At 35.2% G+C, this 16,241-nt stretch overlaps 1 protein-coding gene across 3 annotated transcripts in view; it reads left to right on the plus strand.

Annotated features, from left to right (window-relative positions):
- Cirl (Calcium-independent receptor for alpha-latrotoxin) overlaps positions 1-16,241 on the plus strand; it is a 1,849,656-nt gene that overhangs the window by 1,106,486 nt on the left and 726,929 nt on the right. For 2 of the 3 annotated variants that reach the window (XM_069837575.1, XM_069837572.1), the window contains one exon: positions 8,838-8,876. The gene's annotated coding sequence lies outside the window, so the exon portion shown is untranslated. Of the gene's footprint in view, positions 1-8,837; positions 8,877-16,241 lie in introns of those variants that run through there. The other variant, XM_069837581.1, reaches the window with a different exon arrangement.

Here is a 16,241-nt window from a genome sequence, read left to right on the forward strand (position 1 = left end):
AATACATAGTCTATGACTAGAATAAGAGAACGATCGTACTGCACAGGTGACGTAACAGCGGCGCGCTGTGTATTGGTACAAGCAACTGCTGTTCCACAAACAGAATAGTCGGGTAATACATCTCAGTTGTATATAGCGAATTGTTATAAAATATAATTCCTTAGAACTGAGTAGCGTATGTTTTATATCCCGTTGGAAAGACATTTCAGAAAATATAATGCAGGAAAACCCCAGATTTAAAATTGTAACTATTTTTAAAGGTTTCTTTAATATGTTAGCTTTATTCGTACAATGAATTTATTGCATGGCGGTAAGGAATCAATGCCGAGATATGTGATAAGCGAAATTAAAAAGTCAGAAAAAATATACCCCACAATCTTTATATTTGTTGGTGTTGGTGACTATCAATCGAGACGGGGGCATCCTATGCACTTAATCCCAAATACGCTTTTTTTTGTACCTACCACGGAATGAGATGCGTGGCGATTTTCCTGGCCTGAAAAGCAGGCACCATGCATTTCTCTCCAGCCAACAAGTCCGAATGTCGTACGTCTACTGTCCTCCAACCAGGAGATCAACCGTGAAAGGAATGTGCTTACTATTGCGTCATCTATTGGAACGAAGTAGATAAATAATATTACCGTTATAACGTCAGTTTAAAAACCATGCGCTCTCCTGTATATGTTATTTCCTGTATGAAGAGATTAAAAGAACAGGAGATTAACTGTGATCTAATTTTGTAACTAGGGTAGTATCAATATGTCTGTATCAATGTTATGGTTTGTGCTGTGAGAGCTAGCCAATAGAGATAAGAGTAACCACGTGTGTGACCTTATGACATCTTATGACATCAACATGCATTCACAGCATTACCCCGCTTCGTCTCATCCGGCAGAGACTTTCTCGTGGTTGGAGCACAGTAGTGATGGTCTGCCGTACCTCATAATTCCACTTGATTCTTCAAATACTCGCACTGTGACTCGGGGCTTCCGTTTTTCTCTACAGATCTATCAGTCGTCTATAACCACCGACATCTATCAATCTTTGGTCAAACCATAACGAAGACCCTACCACGGCAGACGACCAATCCAAACCCTCACAAACCCAAGTAGGTGCCCTACCTTCTGAAATGGGGTTGATAATGAAACAAGTATTGTGGAGAGTGTTGATTGGACGAAGAAAGGAAAACGGTATATTCCCGAGAAAATTCCTCACAACTCTGGTTTTCTTTACCACAAATACAACTCTATACGATATCCGGACTAACAATATGTTGTACTGTAAACAAAGCTGCAAAAGGTATCCATCCGCGAACTGCTGTGAGTGGACAGAATTGCGGCACTATTTTACCCGCCATGTGGCTGTCACTTTTAACTATATACTCGTATAACTGTCACCACTCGGTAGAGGTCACTTTCTTACGAGAAAATCGGAAAAATGACGAATAAAGTAAGTAAATATGAATGCAATCCTGATCCTATGTCATGAACAGGCCGTTTTACCCGGTGTAGCTAAATGCCCTTTATTTATCACCTCATTGTGTGCAGAGTTTATACTTGGTGAAGAAACACCAGTAAACTCTGCCGTCAAATTCACTATATCCTGAGTACTTAATGTTGGATACTTTCACAGAATTTACTGAACACATTTAGAACAATTGAATGGGTTATTTATGAAAGGGCCTAAGTCATTATTCTGTGAAAATGAGTTTGTAATGTAATAATTGCCTTTTGGGTGTAGATACATCGATTTAGATATGAAGAGGACTAAGTTTCACACTCTAATGCTTTGCAGAATTTATGATACAATTTTTACTTGAGCCTCAATTTCAAAATTTCGGCCTATAAGCAGTTTTTCTTAAGTTGCTAACAATTTAGTATTCAAGACTTAGGCCCTTTCATAAATAACCTATTCAATTTGCTTTTCGTCATTTCTCAACGGTTTGCCTTTCCGATGCTTAACATATCCTATGCGAACAGCCATCTTGCAAAACTGAAATTTAAATTTCCGCTCTTCTCCTTCCTTCCTTTACTACTTTACCTTATAGGTTTATCTAAATTTAAATAAATATGTAGTCTACTAGTCGTTAAAACTGAAGAATATTGCTGGAGAACCTTTTAAGTGTAGTGTAAATATTTGTAATTTTAATATGTATTGGATTGATTAAGGCTGGTTGAGTGGAAGAGAAGGCCTTCTCGCCTTAACTCTGCCAGCGAAAATAAACATTATTATTATTATTATTATTATTATTATTATTATTATTATTATTATTAGGCTATTCCATAGCATTTTCTGTGCATGCGCTACATGCCATAATTATAATATGTTAAATAATTATGAATTTATGACATGTTTTCGTTATTATATAACTAAACAATGTTTCAAATTGTTTTAGAAAATGATTGTTATGATTGTATTAAAGTGATAGGTTGATTTTGCGAAATACACAGTGAACTACATTTTCACCTACGCCAAGAGGCACAAAAGTTGTAAGGTTCCATCAGCCAATGGCATCTTACTTATACACGTGCTTTTGTTACATGACAACATATTCTAAGCCCGGAATTAGTTTAGTCTGCTTTCGTCGTAAGCCTGCGCTTTGCCAAATGTGCTACCTTAGTTTCCTACATAAACCCTTGGGGACCGGATTGTAGTTTATTCAGCCAGAATACATCGGCTATCAGATCATACAACAATTATGTTAAATAATATTACTTAGGTGGTATTACTTTGAAATACACAAGGGCAAATGTGACTCAAATAAGCCAGCTTGGTTCTCGACCTTCAATACGATGACGAAAGCGTAATACAACACCTTGCTCTCAACATTGTTTTCAACGCTGCCAGTCATAACAAGTGTACTGCTGGTAGTGTCAATGTGCTTCAACAAATGTCTTACGTTTGCCAATCCCTGTTTTAAAACTTCAATGTATGTTCAGGGACTACGAAATGATTACATAATTGTGAAGCAGAGGTATAATGAGAGCAAGAGAGAAGGTTCGAGTAGCCCCTGTAAATCTTTTCCTCACCCTGTCATCGGCCAGAAGTCCAAAAAATTCATCGAGATGTGATCCCTGGTTCATTTTATGAGAATTAGTCAGTCGATTCACTTAGCTAGAGATGCAGTGGATGGTGGTAATGATTATGTGTTTGTGATATTGAAGATAGATGTACCTTAATTGGAAGTCTTCGATTTAAATCCCATTAAAAATACAGGTTCTATAAATGTGTGTATGTGACTTATCGTTTGGTCCATTACACCATATCGTTGTGTATGACTATGGTGGAAATATTGCATCTGCTGTTAATCACGAAATCCGTGGGCATATTACAGTGGCAATACCACCGTAGCCATCTGTTTGTATAGATAATAGTGCACATAGAAATTGTGATAATGTGACAAGTAAAAAGGATACATTCCAAAAACTTCCTCAACCTGACCATCACTGTCCACTGTGAAGTTCACTTAGTCCTGGTGGAATTTTAACTGGGGTTTCAGGCAATTCATTCATAGATGATGGATGAGTGACAATAATGGGAATAAGGCGAATCAGAATGTTTTAAAAAATGTGGGAAATTTGACAAAATCTTAGTTGCAAAAAAATTTTCTCTAGCAGAAATCTCAGAGGAAATGTCGAGTATCGAAATTGGATTCCTTTCAAAGAAATCTTTCCGTCTGAAGACTTGTAGAAGTGGTTGTTGATGATGGTCGTTGTTCCAGTGATTTTATTTCTATTATAATCTTTTAATTGTAATTTTCTATTTGTCACATTCTAATAGCCAGGTATTATCTATAGATTATTATATGCCAATGATGAATATATGTGCTAAATCAGAATGCCAGGGAAAATATAAATATTAGAAGCAATCTCCCTCGTAACCAAATTTTTACCAGAGATTTTAACTCCATAGCTATTTTGCACATCAGGAATTTTGTCAAGAAATTTCAGAAGTCTCTGTCTCACAACCACTAATCCACTAAGAATCTCTCCCTCATTGCCACTTCGCTTTATAAGAAATTATTCTGTCTCATAGACACATAATCCACTAGAAATCTCTGCTTCAAAGGCACTTTCTCCACCAGAAATCTGTCTCAAACCACTTAATTTACCAAAAATATTCATTTCACAGCTATTTAGTCCACCAGAAATCTCTGCATCATAGCCAATTTTTTCACCAGTCTCTATCTCAAGACACTTCGTCCACCAAAAATATCTGCTTCATAACGAAATTGTTCACCAAAATTTCTCTCAAGGTACTTTGTTCACCAAATTTCTCTCTCACAATCACTTTCTTAAGCAACGTTTTTACCACATAGCCACGATGTCCGCGAAAAACTTCTTTACGGACACCAGTGTATAGAACTAGCTTCGCACTCCGAGGTTACAGTCAGATTGAGTTAAATTCCTGAAAGGGCTGATTACCTGTTTTTTTTCCAACTGTGAGGCGAAACTGAGGTAAACTCATGTTAAATTTTAAGTCTTATCTCGCTCTAACAATTACACGGACACTATACTCAGCGCATTTCGAACTGGCGGATCAAGGTCACGTACAAACGTAGAAACCGCGTATAAGTCACTGAACTGAACTGTGAACTGAAGCACTGATAATCCCGGTTGTCCCAGCTAATTTTAGTTGAGGAGAATGGTCCAGGATTGGGATAAGCACACTTGACAAATGCAGTCTATTGCTTGACCTTGATCCGCCAGTTCGAAATGCGCTTACTATAGGTCTGATACAGCGATGAAATCTCACAGCCATATTTGCTATCAGAAATCTGATAAGGGAAATACTAATGATAAATGTTGAGATAAAGATAAAATTTAAAGCATTTACTCAGTAATATGGCAATATTTTCGGTGTCGAAACTCGAGGCCCCGTGTAGTATACATTCCTTTGTGAATTCCCTGTTTCTCGAGGCAAATTAAAAGATATTACCTTCAACTAGACTTTAATCAGGGCTCTGTACGTCTTACTAGTTTTCCAGCAAATCATTATTCCATTTCTTCGTGGCTGGATAACGTCTGCAGTTTAAATCTTCTTAAACGGAGAAGGAATTAAAAGTAAAAAAAAACTATATCAACTTTAATTTAAGTACAAAATTATCTTCACTTTGAAGTATTAATATTGCTTGACCTTGATACGCCAGTTGGAAACGCGCTGACTATAGATCTGATACAGCAATGAAATCTCACAGACATATTTGCCATCAGAAATCTGATAAGAGAAATACTAATGATAAATGTTGAGATGAACATAAAAATTAAAGCATATACTCAGCAATATGGCAATATTTTCGGTGTCGAAACTGGAGGCCCGGTATAGTATACATTCCTTTATGAATTCCCTGTTTCTCGAGGCAAATTAAACAATTTTGCCTTCAACTACACTTTACTCAGGGCTCTGTACGTCTTCTAGTTTTCCAGTAAATCATTATTCCCTTTCTTCGTGGCTGAATAACGTCTGCAATTTAAATCTTCTTAAACGAAGACGGAATTAAAAGTAAAAAAAAACTGTATCAGTTTTAATTTAAGTACAAAATTACCTTCACTTTGAAGTATTAATATAGCTACAGACTTATTGCAATATGGGGACGTGATACGCCACTGCTTTACTTAGAATAGAGGAATGAATTATTGTAGAGCTCAAGTTGACGACTCTGTCATGTTTAAGGGATGCTATCTGTTATACATAATTCTAGAAAGCTTATGAGCCGCTGTACAAGTTGGCTTATGGTTATAATCGGATGGAATTTGTCATCCCATTTGCGTAATTAATTAGTTATTACACAACAAGTAAGCGAACAATGTATAACATATCTAATGTAATACAAACGAGAGAAGGTTAAGAAGCCGGGGGTACACAAAGCTGCAGTCCAAAAGCTTTGATGATTAATGAGCCGCTTGAATAATTGACTTGGGGAGAGACAATGAGAGTGCAATTTTTACATCCATATTTAGATGAGCGCATTGTCCTAGAGCGGGTAAGCAGTGGTTACGAAAGGGTTGAGTTCTGGGACACGTATCTCAGGGACGAAAACCCCTTTTGCAGACCAAGTGAGATCTATTCTAAATTAGCTCTCCCAGAAACATCTCTGAAGCTTCGTATAATCAAGTACGAAATGACTTCTCAGTGTTAAATAACAAATATTTGCCTTTAGGAGACCTCGTGTGTTTGCCTAAAAAGGGAAACGTATCTTCATCCAACAGTCTGGGGAAAAGGACTTCAACGTATTCAGCAGTTAAGATGTTTTTAAATTTAGAAGTTCTGTGCTCGATTACACTGTCAGATTTTTCATTTCGTTCTTTCTACTTATATGTAAGTGGTACTGAAACGTCTTGTTTTTACTACTACAGCTAATCAGGTACTTTGAAATTATTACAAGGTGGTGATGTATTTACTCGCTTATTAGACCCCACGCATATTGTACCCGTCTATAAGAGCAAAATGTAAAATGCATATCCGTATATTAGACCCCTCCAAATATATGAGGCGTTCTGAGCTAAAGTGGATCAAGTCACAAATTTTCATTAATTGAGTTTAATTTATTTTCTGATTATCTGAAGTTGGATCTTTTCCTAGCAGTAATGGATCAAATCTTAATTCCAATCATTCACCGGTAGGTGATACCAGTCACTTTTGGATCAGATTATTTGTTCACGATGTTGTGAGCCATAGTGGATCAAGTCACCAAAGCATTGCATCAATTAACATCACAAGTGCTTCTATCTTATAAATATAGAATTTGAGAATGGAGCTATAAAATTATTGCTAGTCAAATTAGATAATCCACAAGAGCAAGTTAACTTTAAGTCATATTATCTCTAAACTACGTCTCATGGACTTGATCTACTTTAGAACTGAACGCCTCATATATTTTGTACAATACCAAGATCAAGGTTCTATATCTGTCTAAGATTTATCAATAACAAAAATGATCATGGAAAGATTGCAAGGTAAAACCCGTTTCTGAAATCATTCTCTGTCCCGTCCCGTTACTTCTCCAATTGCCTCCGCGTTGACGAAGAGGAACATCTCTCTTCGTCTGTTTATAATCAAACTTCCTACTGTAATCTGTTCCGTTAATTCTTCCATTGTCACAGCACAGAGAGACAAATTCCCTTTCTTCTTCTACTGATGGTACCGGTTTTCGCATACCGTACTTAATTTAGTCATTCAAAGAAATAGATCAGTTTAGGTGTGACTGTAAAAATGAGCAACAGCGAGGGAGTTATGTTGTGTTCTTTAAATTGAATGTGATAGAAATTTTCAAACATATTTTTTTTATATTCAGGCCTACTATTACCTAACATTAAAAAGTTTATATCCTTATTGCCTTTTTTTACATATGCGCGAAGACCCTCCAAACCTTTTTACATTAAAAGAGGTGTATATGATCTAAATGAATTTTCTGAAAACTTCCTGTGGAAACTTTGGAAATAAAAAACGAAATTGAATCGCCCATGCAGAAAGGGCTTCAGTCCATTAGACCTAGTTTTGAGAAAACTAAAGGCAACATTCTGTACACTATATTCCTTTCTGCATAGAACTCTGAGCCTGACGCTTCAGTTTCTAGCTTTCCAACCATTGGACTGAATACCTTTCTGCACAGGCCGATGGATATGATTTCCATCGATATCTCGTTTTTTTTTTTTTTTTCAAAATTTGTGACTGAAGCCCTTTCTGCATGGGGCGATTCAATTATTTTCCAGCATTGATAGACATATGTTTTCAGATGGAAGACTCGTATTCATATTAAAAAATACGTACCTTCCTTCAGTTATCCAGGAACAAAGAACTACTTTTTTACGTATTTGATAATGCAGTTCTTTCTTTATTGAAAGGAAAGGACTGTGTTCGATTGCAGTGACAGATTTTCTTTATTCATTTCTGCCTGCTATGAAAATGATATTTGGCGGTTATTTATGTAATGTTCTTATTCGATTATAAATCTAATAAAAACCTCGAAATTGTAACGTTATGAAATGTGTTCTATTTCAATTAACTTATAAGCATTCTATGAAGTCCTGAACAATAAAAAATGAAGTTAATTCCGAGCGTTAAATGACAAATATTTTCCTATTCAAAACCTCATAATGTCTTAGAGAGGATTACGTGTCCTCAACTATTAAGAAGTACTATATAATAAAATTAAGAGGGTATTGAGGAAATTCCTATTATTGAGAGAAATAAGGACGTTTCAATAACTAACGCACTTTTTTCTATCTCGTGATTTAATACAGTGGCTGAGATTCTCCTAAGTACTCGACGTACAGTCACAGTGATATTTGGACAATATGAATACTACCATAGTACTTAGGTTTAGTTTGTAGTGTAGTTCACTGTCTTACATCAAAATGTTATATTTCTATACACAATTTTCATGTGATTGCATAGATAAATAATAAAGTTTAATTCTGGTTTATTAACTACTGACTGAGTGGAATATCTTTGAAACGTGAGCACGGCATGGAATTCACGGGCAGCGAAGCATATTCTCCCTATCGGCCGGCAACAACATTTCACGATTAAACTCGAGGAATTAAAGTAACTCGCTGACAAAATACTAATTATTTTTTTTAAACGTAAGTAGAATCAAGCTTCATTCGAAATCTAAATGAGATTAGGATCAATTACTCACAGGAGGTAGGCTACTAAAATACCACACCGCTCTGCATATACCGTGTTCAGGGCTCCAATCCACCCGAAATACCGGCCAAGGCCAGGCTAACCTTTCGCTGGAGATCTGCTGTACCCACGTTTCACAGATCATCCTGTATCTTAGCAGACTAAAATATTTAGTCTGGATTATTAATCTTACTTTCTTTGTTTTCTAGGAGGAAGTCACCGTTTCGCGTCTTCTTTCTATCCATTTGGTGAGTAGAGCTGTGAGTTAATAAGGCGCATGAAAACTTAATATTCTGGCTGTTGCTGAAGAATGGTAATAATGGCTTTCAGGAAAATACAAAATATCACGTGTTACAACACACTTTCCTCCGTATTGAAAGGAGGGATAGATTATATGAAAATAAACAAAAAATCTATTATACATTTTGAGATTAATAGTATGGTTAATTAAATAATTGCATCGAAGTTTAAGCACACTGGGAACATCACAGTGTCCAAGATACCGCACAGAGGCATTGAACTCATCGAACGTGAGATGTAAACAAAAGGCTACGTATTGTAAAATCAAGCGACTGTTTTGACCCAGGTTTTTCTCGACTAAATTTAAAATCTCCTCTTCTCTGTCAACAATTTTGTCAGTTGTTATCGACTCCGTTTTCGAAATATTGGAATTACTCTGCCCGTGTCAACTGGCAGACAGCTATGATTACTGTATTGAAAATTCCATAAAAACGGGGATTCAAAACGATCTGATTCTCAAGGTCTATTACACCTCAAATGTGTTATGGGATCATCTGAATCATATTCAAATTTGCATCAAATGCGTATCGTATTCAAAACGATCTCAATACGCTAAGCGCGTGATCGATCGATGTGTCAGCTGTTTTACAAACAGCGAGCTCAATTATGTATGTTCAGAAAGTGTGTTGTAACACGTGATATTTTGTATTTTCCTGAAAGCCATTATTACCATTCTTCAGCAACAGCCAGAATATTAAGTTTTCATGCGCCTTATTAAGAAAACTCATTAATGTTTATAGTTAAGGCCTGCAGAGTGACCAACATGCTAACATGTCGATGACAACATAACTACTTTCGAAACTTCAGCTTCTATATTCGTTAACCCCCGTATTCAAATCGTTTTCAATACGTATTAATAATTGCATGAAAACAGGGATCGGGAACATCGTATTCAATACGGAAACTGTATTCAAATCGATCTGAATACTCCATGAAAACGCAGTAATTTTAACTAGCACTTCCATGAACACTAACTTTACTAGTTACACTATTTTAACTAGTACTCTCACAAGTACTGACTTTACTATTTACAATATTTTAATTGGCATTTTCACAAAAAATTACTTTACTATTTAAAATATCTTGAAAAGTATGTTTGCTATTTTCAACTAACGCTCAAAATCACTGAATTTACTATTTACAGTATTTAATAGTCTGCAGGAAGCCAAGCGTAGAACACCACGGGGACAAGACGACCTTTACTACCAACTTATATGGAGCGAGAACAGCTGATCAGGGTTCCCGTGTCTAGTTTTGTTAGTTAGGTAACAAATTTTGCAATACTTTTTATTTAATTTACACGAAAACCGTCCTTTCTATCGAAATACGACAAAGGAAAAAAAATTCTTTATTACATTCTCTATTGGTATTGATAGAAATCAAGATCCTATGCATAGTAATTAACCACAACGACGACGTTGAAGTTTTATGAAAAAAACATTTTTCATTTCGAAAACTATAAACTTCCCACCAATATGGTATTAAATATTTTTGTTATACTAGATATGAATAATTCTCTCTGCAAAGCTGAAGGTTTATTTCACTTCCATCCTGTATACATTATATATATAGTTTTTTTATCGTTCCATCCGGATTTTTACAAAATTTCTGGTTGTAATGATGGATAAAAGAAACTGAATACATCCCTCTTCCATCCCACTTAATAAGAGTGATACAGTGTTTATATCTAAATAACACAATACAATTGAAAACATCCCGTAATAATAAAATGGCAGAAATAAATCAAGGAGTCCGTCAAGGTTGTCCTTTGTCACCGACACTTTTTAATTTATACATAGACGAAGTAATACGAATATGGCTGAATGAAATATCATTAGATTTTAAATTAAATGACATAAATTGTACTACAATTTTATTTGCTGATGATCAAGTGGTCATTAGCAAGAGTGAAAATCCTTTACAACAGGCAGTCTTCAAATTAGATCGAATTGCATCAAGTTTCAATATGAAAATATCGACCAATAAAGCAAAAGCGATGGCATTTATTGGATCTCAACCAATAAGAGTGAAATTGCTTATAGAGAACAAAATAATAGAACAAATCAACACTTTTACATACTAGGTTGTTCAATAACATATGGCAAAAATGGGAAATTGAGGAAAAATTAAATAAATTCAATTATTTCTGTGGAACAATACGTAGAACACTGGGGAAGAAAGTGAGAAAGGAAACATTAATCAAATATTACAAAGTAATGGCAATTCCGTCCCTTCTATACAGCTGCGAATCTTGGGTTCTAAAGAAAAATGAAGAAAGAAGAGTTTAAGAAGGTGAGATGAAATTCCTTAGATATGTTGCGGGTTATACACTATTGGACAAAAAAAGAAATGAAGATATCAGAAAAGAATTAAAAATAGATAGTATAATTCAACTTATTAAAGAATATCAACATAATTGGAAAGAACATGTAAATAGAATGCCAACAACAAGTATAACGAGAGCAGCCATGAATTATAATCCATCAGGAAGGAGATCATTAGGAAAACCACTAAAACGTTGGCGAGATCAATTTTAATGGAGGCGGAACAGGCCGAAAGGCCTAAACCTTGAAGGAAAAGAAGAAGATGATGATGATGATGATGATGATGAATACATAGGAAATACGCCGGGACCAGTCAAATTTATTGTTGCACAGGGTTTGTCATTATATCGGTTGTCCTTTTGTACGGAGTTTCGACTGTAATGTTTGCCTGTTCAAAATACGGAGCACAGCAATGGAAACAAGAAACATAAACCTAGGCACTCTAGGCTGCTCAGCAACCGAGTATCACTTGTACCGAATGCGAGACCTTGGAATTACTGGCAGCTGTGATGACGTCCACCGACCGCCACAGCTTTTCACATTGTAAACAGACATCCTCTGTATGTGCATGCGTATGTATGTTATAAATGTCACCAAATTACAACTTGAAACGATCTCTTTTGTGAAACTAATGGATATGCTAGTAAATGCGGGATAATATTGCTGAATTTTAATTAGTTTCTTAGTAAACAAGAACAATAGTAATATATGTATAGCAAGTGGATACAAAGAGGTATTTTTTTACTATTTCCTTAAGGCTATGGCTCGGTGAAAATAACTGAAAAAACATTAAAATTGGAAATTTTGTTTTTAACTAAAAAATAATGTTTGAGTTTTCTCATCTGTGCTTATTTTGGCCATATTACAATTTAAAGCCCCCAGGACGAATTTAAAGGGACCAGCGCTGCAGCCCTTTAAACTGACACTCAGCTGTCATTCTATGAGACTTTTTTCTTCATCCTATCTACTTTTAGTTTTCATTCAGTTCATATTTCGCGCTGTTACGTAGGAGAAAAAATGTGTGTGGTAGACAGACCTGTATAGGAAGGAAGTATATCGATAGTATGCAGGGTGTAAAGGGTATAAGTGCCGTCCTTTTCACAGTCGTCGGGGACGGTCTATAGCAGCGGTGGCAAAAATGTAGTTGTGAGCCGAGCCACTGTGTAACCTGCAACGTGCATAGCACCTATGGAGGGAGGCGGACACCCGAAGGGGAAGTGAAGCAACTGTCTGACTTATTAACGGATTTTCATTTTCCTTACGTCAAGCGCTTAAATATAATTTTATAGAGTATAAGGTTACAAACTAATGTTTAGTACGTGTAACGAAGAAAGGAATGAAGAATAAATTAACAATATCACAACCTAAAATTAACTGTCTTCAGAATGTCTCTGCGACAAAGTTTCAAAATAAGCAATTAAGTCACTTACGGCCAGTCGTAGTTGATCACGAAGGTATTTGTCTATCAGTCGTGATCTAAATTTAGTTTTTACTATTTTCATTGATGAAAATAATTTTTCACAAACGTAAGTTGTAGCGAACATGGCTTCAACAGAGCAAGCGAAAGAACGACGCTTCGGATATTTATTTTTTGGTAAAGATTTGAAAGTTCAACATTTGTCAAGTCTTTACATCTAGCTTTCATTTGACATCACATAGTAAATCAGTGAGTTCAAATTGAAGAGCTAACCGCATTATTCGTACATCTGCTGAAAAAGGTTCGACGTACAGAGATGATATTGATGATGATGATATTATTATTATTATTATTATTATTATTATTATTATTATTATTATTATTATTATTATTAACACCTAAATTTTAATGTTTCATGAGTAACATGTAGTATAATGCCGTTTTATTTTATACAACCGTTTTCCTCGTAATACTCGTGAACAAATCATACATTTAATATTCTCATCATATTGACAGCAAAAAAAATGCGTCCTCCCATCCTATTTGAAACTTTCGTTTTTGTAGAGGTACATGGTTTCGAGAGAGACATATGCCACTCGCAGGTCAGAGACAAATACAAATGGAACGGAGTTTGACTCCAGTGAGTGAGAGGGTGGGGGTTGGGGAAGGTTAGAAGCAAGAGAAATGGATAGCTCTCACTGCGAGCAACAATATCCTCGCGAGTCGCATTCTCGCTGCGGCTGGTCTACAGGATCAAAAAATGTCCATACAACATAGGGTCAAATCTTGATAGTTTTCCGAGAAAAAAAAATTCTTTTCTTACTTCATTTGCGTTATACTGCTTATATAGTTAGTAAAATTACGAAAACAATTACACCAGTATGTATATCTAGCAAAGAGTTAATATTAGTTTAAATAAATATCTGTGTGTTCTATTACGTTTTCGAGAAATTAAATAAAAATGTATGCTTAAATTTGTTAATATTCTCGCGTGAGAGACGTGGCAACGTGTTCAGCAGGCAGTACTGTGCACATACGTAAGTACGAGTCAGCTGAGTTCAAGCTCCCTGTCCAAAGGTATACTGCCGAGCGGATGACAGTTCAGTACAGGGTATTCAATAAGCAACTAACAATGTCATTTACAGTTTAGGAATATCATATTATATTATTAATTTATGGAGAAAGTCGTCATAATTCAAGTGAGACAAGAAGGATGTACCGCCAACGTTTTCCTCAAAGTAGGTTACATAATCGGCGAAATTTTATAGCAGCTTCTCAACGATTTTTAGAAACTAGGAGACTCTTATCCCGTTTCGAAAATCACACAACCAGAGATTTGTTTAAAAATAATACTGCTTTACGGAATCGGAAGAGATTAAAATTTTACATTAGAAAGAAGTTCGTGTGATTTTGTGCAGAAAACCATTATTGTTTATTTTTAGACATATAATAAAATTGGAGCAATATTGTTGCAAAAAACATAAATTTACCATAATCTTCTATTAATGAGATTGAAAGTTTGTATTTGTTGCTCGTTTTATGTAAACAACAGTATTATCATGGTCCGCTCCTGCATTACAAGAGAGCATTTGTGCCGGTATGTCTGTACCCACTTGAGCTGTAATGTGTACTTATAAACCCAGTCCTCCCTATCCAGCAACGTTGCAAAAGTCTAATATTGTGAACTTTAGTAATTAGTTAAATATTGCAATTAGATAAAAATTTAAGGACATTTTTTCTTCCTTATGACATGAATTGCAATTAGATAAAATTTAAGGACATTTTTTCTTCCTTATGACATGAATAATCATCAGTTAAAATAATGGCACTTACACCCCATATATCATATCATATACATGCCGTACTTTGATAATCGTTTTCTCGATTGTCCAATTTCCAATATTTTGTAAAATTCAAAATGCTCTAATGAATGCAGTTTTTCTCCAATCTGAGTGACATTTTGCACAGAAGTCCAAGAAAGCATTTGAAGTAAAGTGGCACATGTTTTCTTCTGCTATTGAAAGTTTTACAATCATCATGTGTTGAGAATATAAGTTTTAAAAAATTGAAACATTAACAATTAAAGGGGTAAATATTTTATTCTTCAAAAAGTAATTGCGAAAATATAAAAAACATGTGTCATATATTTCACATACATCTGTCAGAAATAAATTAGATATGAATTTAAGGAAAATTATTTGAAGTTTGAAAATTGGGACAGTTATAATTCAGCATTAAAGAAAGCAACAAAAATTTAATTATAAGCAAATTAATTAGAATATCAAAGTGAAAATTTGTGTATTGTATGTCCACATTGTAAGAAATAAATGGTATTAGTGTAAAAATGTTGAAGTTAGAGATTTCACAGATCCACAGCCTTAAATTAGGCCACAAGCTACGCTTATGTCCTAAATCATTTAGTCACAAGTCATATAGAGCTTACATTAATTTTCATCACCATTCGAACATTTGAAGAAAAACGTAATCATATTTTTAAAATATATAAATTTTAGTTCTGAAAAATTAAACTGAGACAACCTAGCTGTAGACATCCTATTTAGAAACGTTTCCATAAAGCGGTAGTTACAATGTTTGGTAGTTTCCATTAGTAACAATTTACTAGCAAGGTGAAATAAGAATATACATTTACAATTATTTTGTTAATTTCATTTGACATGAGTTAATGACGGTGAAGGAGATATTATTGCAAGAACTCAACCGCGGTTGCTGATATTTACTAAGTACAAGACATCATGGAGATCAAAAGGAAATTGCAAGAAAGATCTTTGCAAGCAGAAATGCAGGAATACATTGTCCGTGTAACTCCTGTTCCTGAAATTAATACGTTAATACGTTAATAATACGTTAAAACTTGCTGAATTAACAACTTTTAATAAATTACTGTGTTAAGTGTTGAAACTTGATTAGATACTGTACCTTTGTCAGTAGTTTCGGCGTCGTTTCTGTCATTATCATACATTCTATACTTCGTTCCATATTATCTGACAGGAGAAGTAAACATTGCCAGCAGAGGAGGAGAGTAGTATAATTGCTATTCAACCAATGGCATAGGTCTTATTCCACTCTTATTTTGAAGTTGGGCGGAGTTAGAACGCTTCAGACCGCCCAACTTCAAGTCAAGCGTGGATTGAGACCTCTGCCATTGGTTCATTAGTAGTTATACTTCTCTCCTCCTCTGCCGGAAATGTTTACTTCTCATGTCAGATATTATGGAACGAAGTATAGTGAGATTTTGCGCGTTCTTCCGGCTTCTTCCTGCTGGGTGTCGTTTTGGGGGGGATGTGTAGGCAGTGGTGGGGGTGTGTTTGTGATTTTTATTGTTGTGTCGAGAAAGGTGTGCGTTTTGAAATTCAGTTGAGTGAAACAAGTGTTTGAGTCAAGAATGAATAAGACATCTTTGAAACAACCTAGTTAGAAATTTTACTTGTTTGTTGCGTAGGGATTTGTTGTCCAAGTTTTCTTTATATTGCAAAGAAATTACAGTTGTCATTAAATTTTTGATGCTTAGATACTGTGACAAAGTGATATTTTTGGTAATGGTGATAAAAAAT

The sequence above is a fragment of the Periplaneta americana genome, chromosome 10 (genome assembly GCF_040183065.1).
Source record: "Periplaneta americana isolate PAMFEO1 chromosome 10, P.americana_PAMFEO1_priV1, whole genome shotgun sequence".
Classification (NCBI taxonomy): domain Eukaryota; kingdom Metazoa; phylum Arthropoda; class Insecta; order Blattodea; family Blattidae; genus Periplaneta; species Periplaneta americana.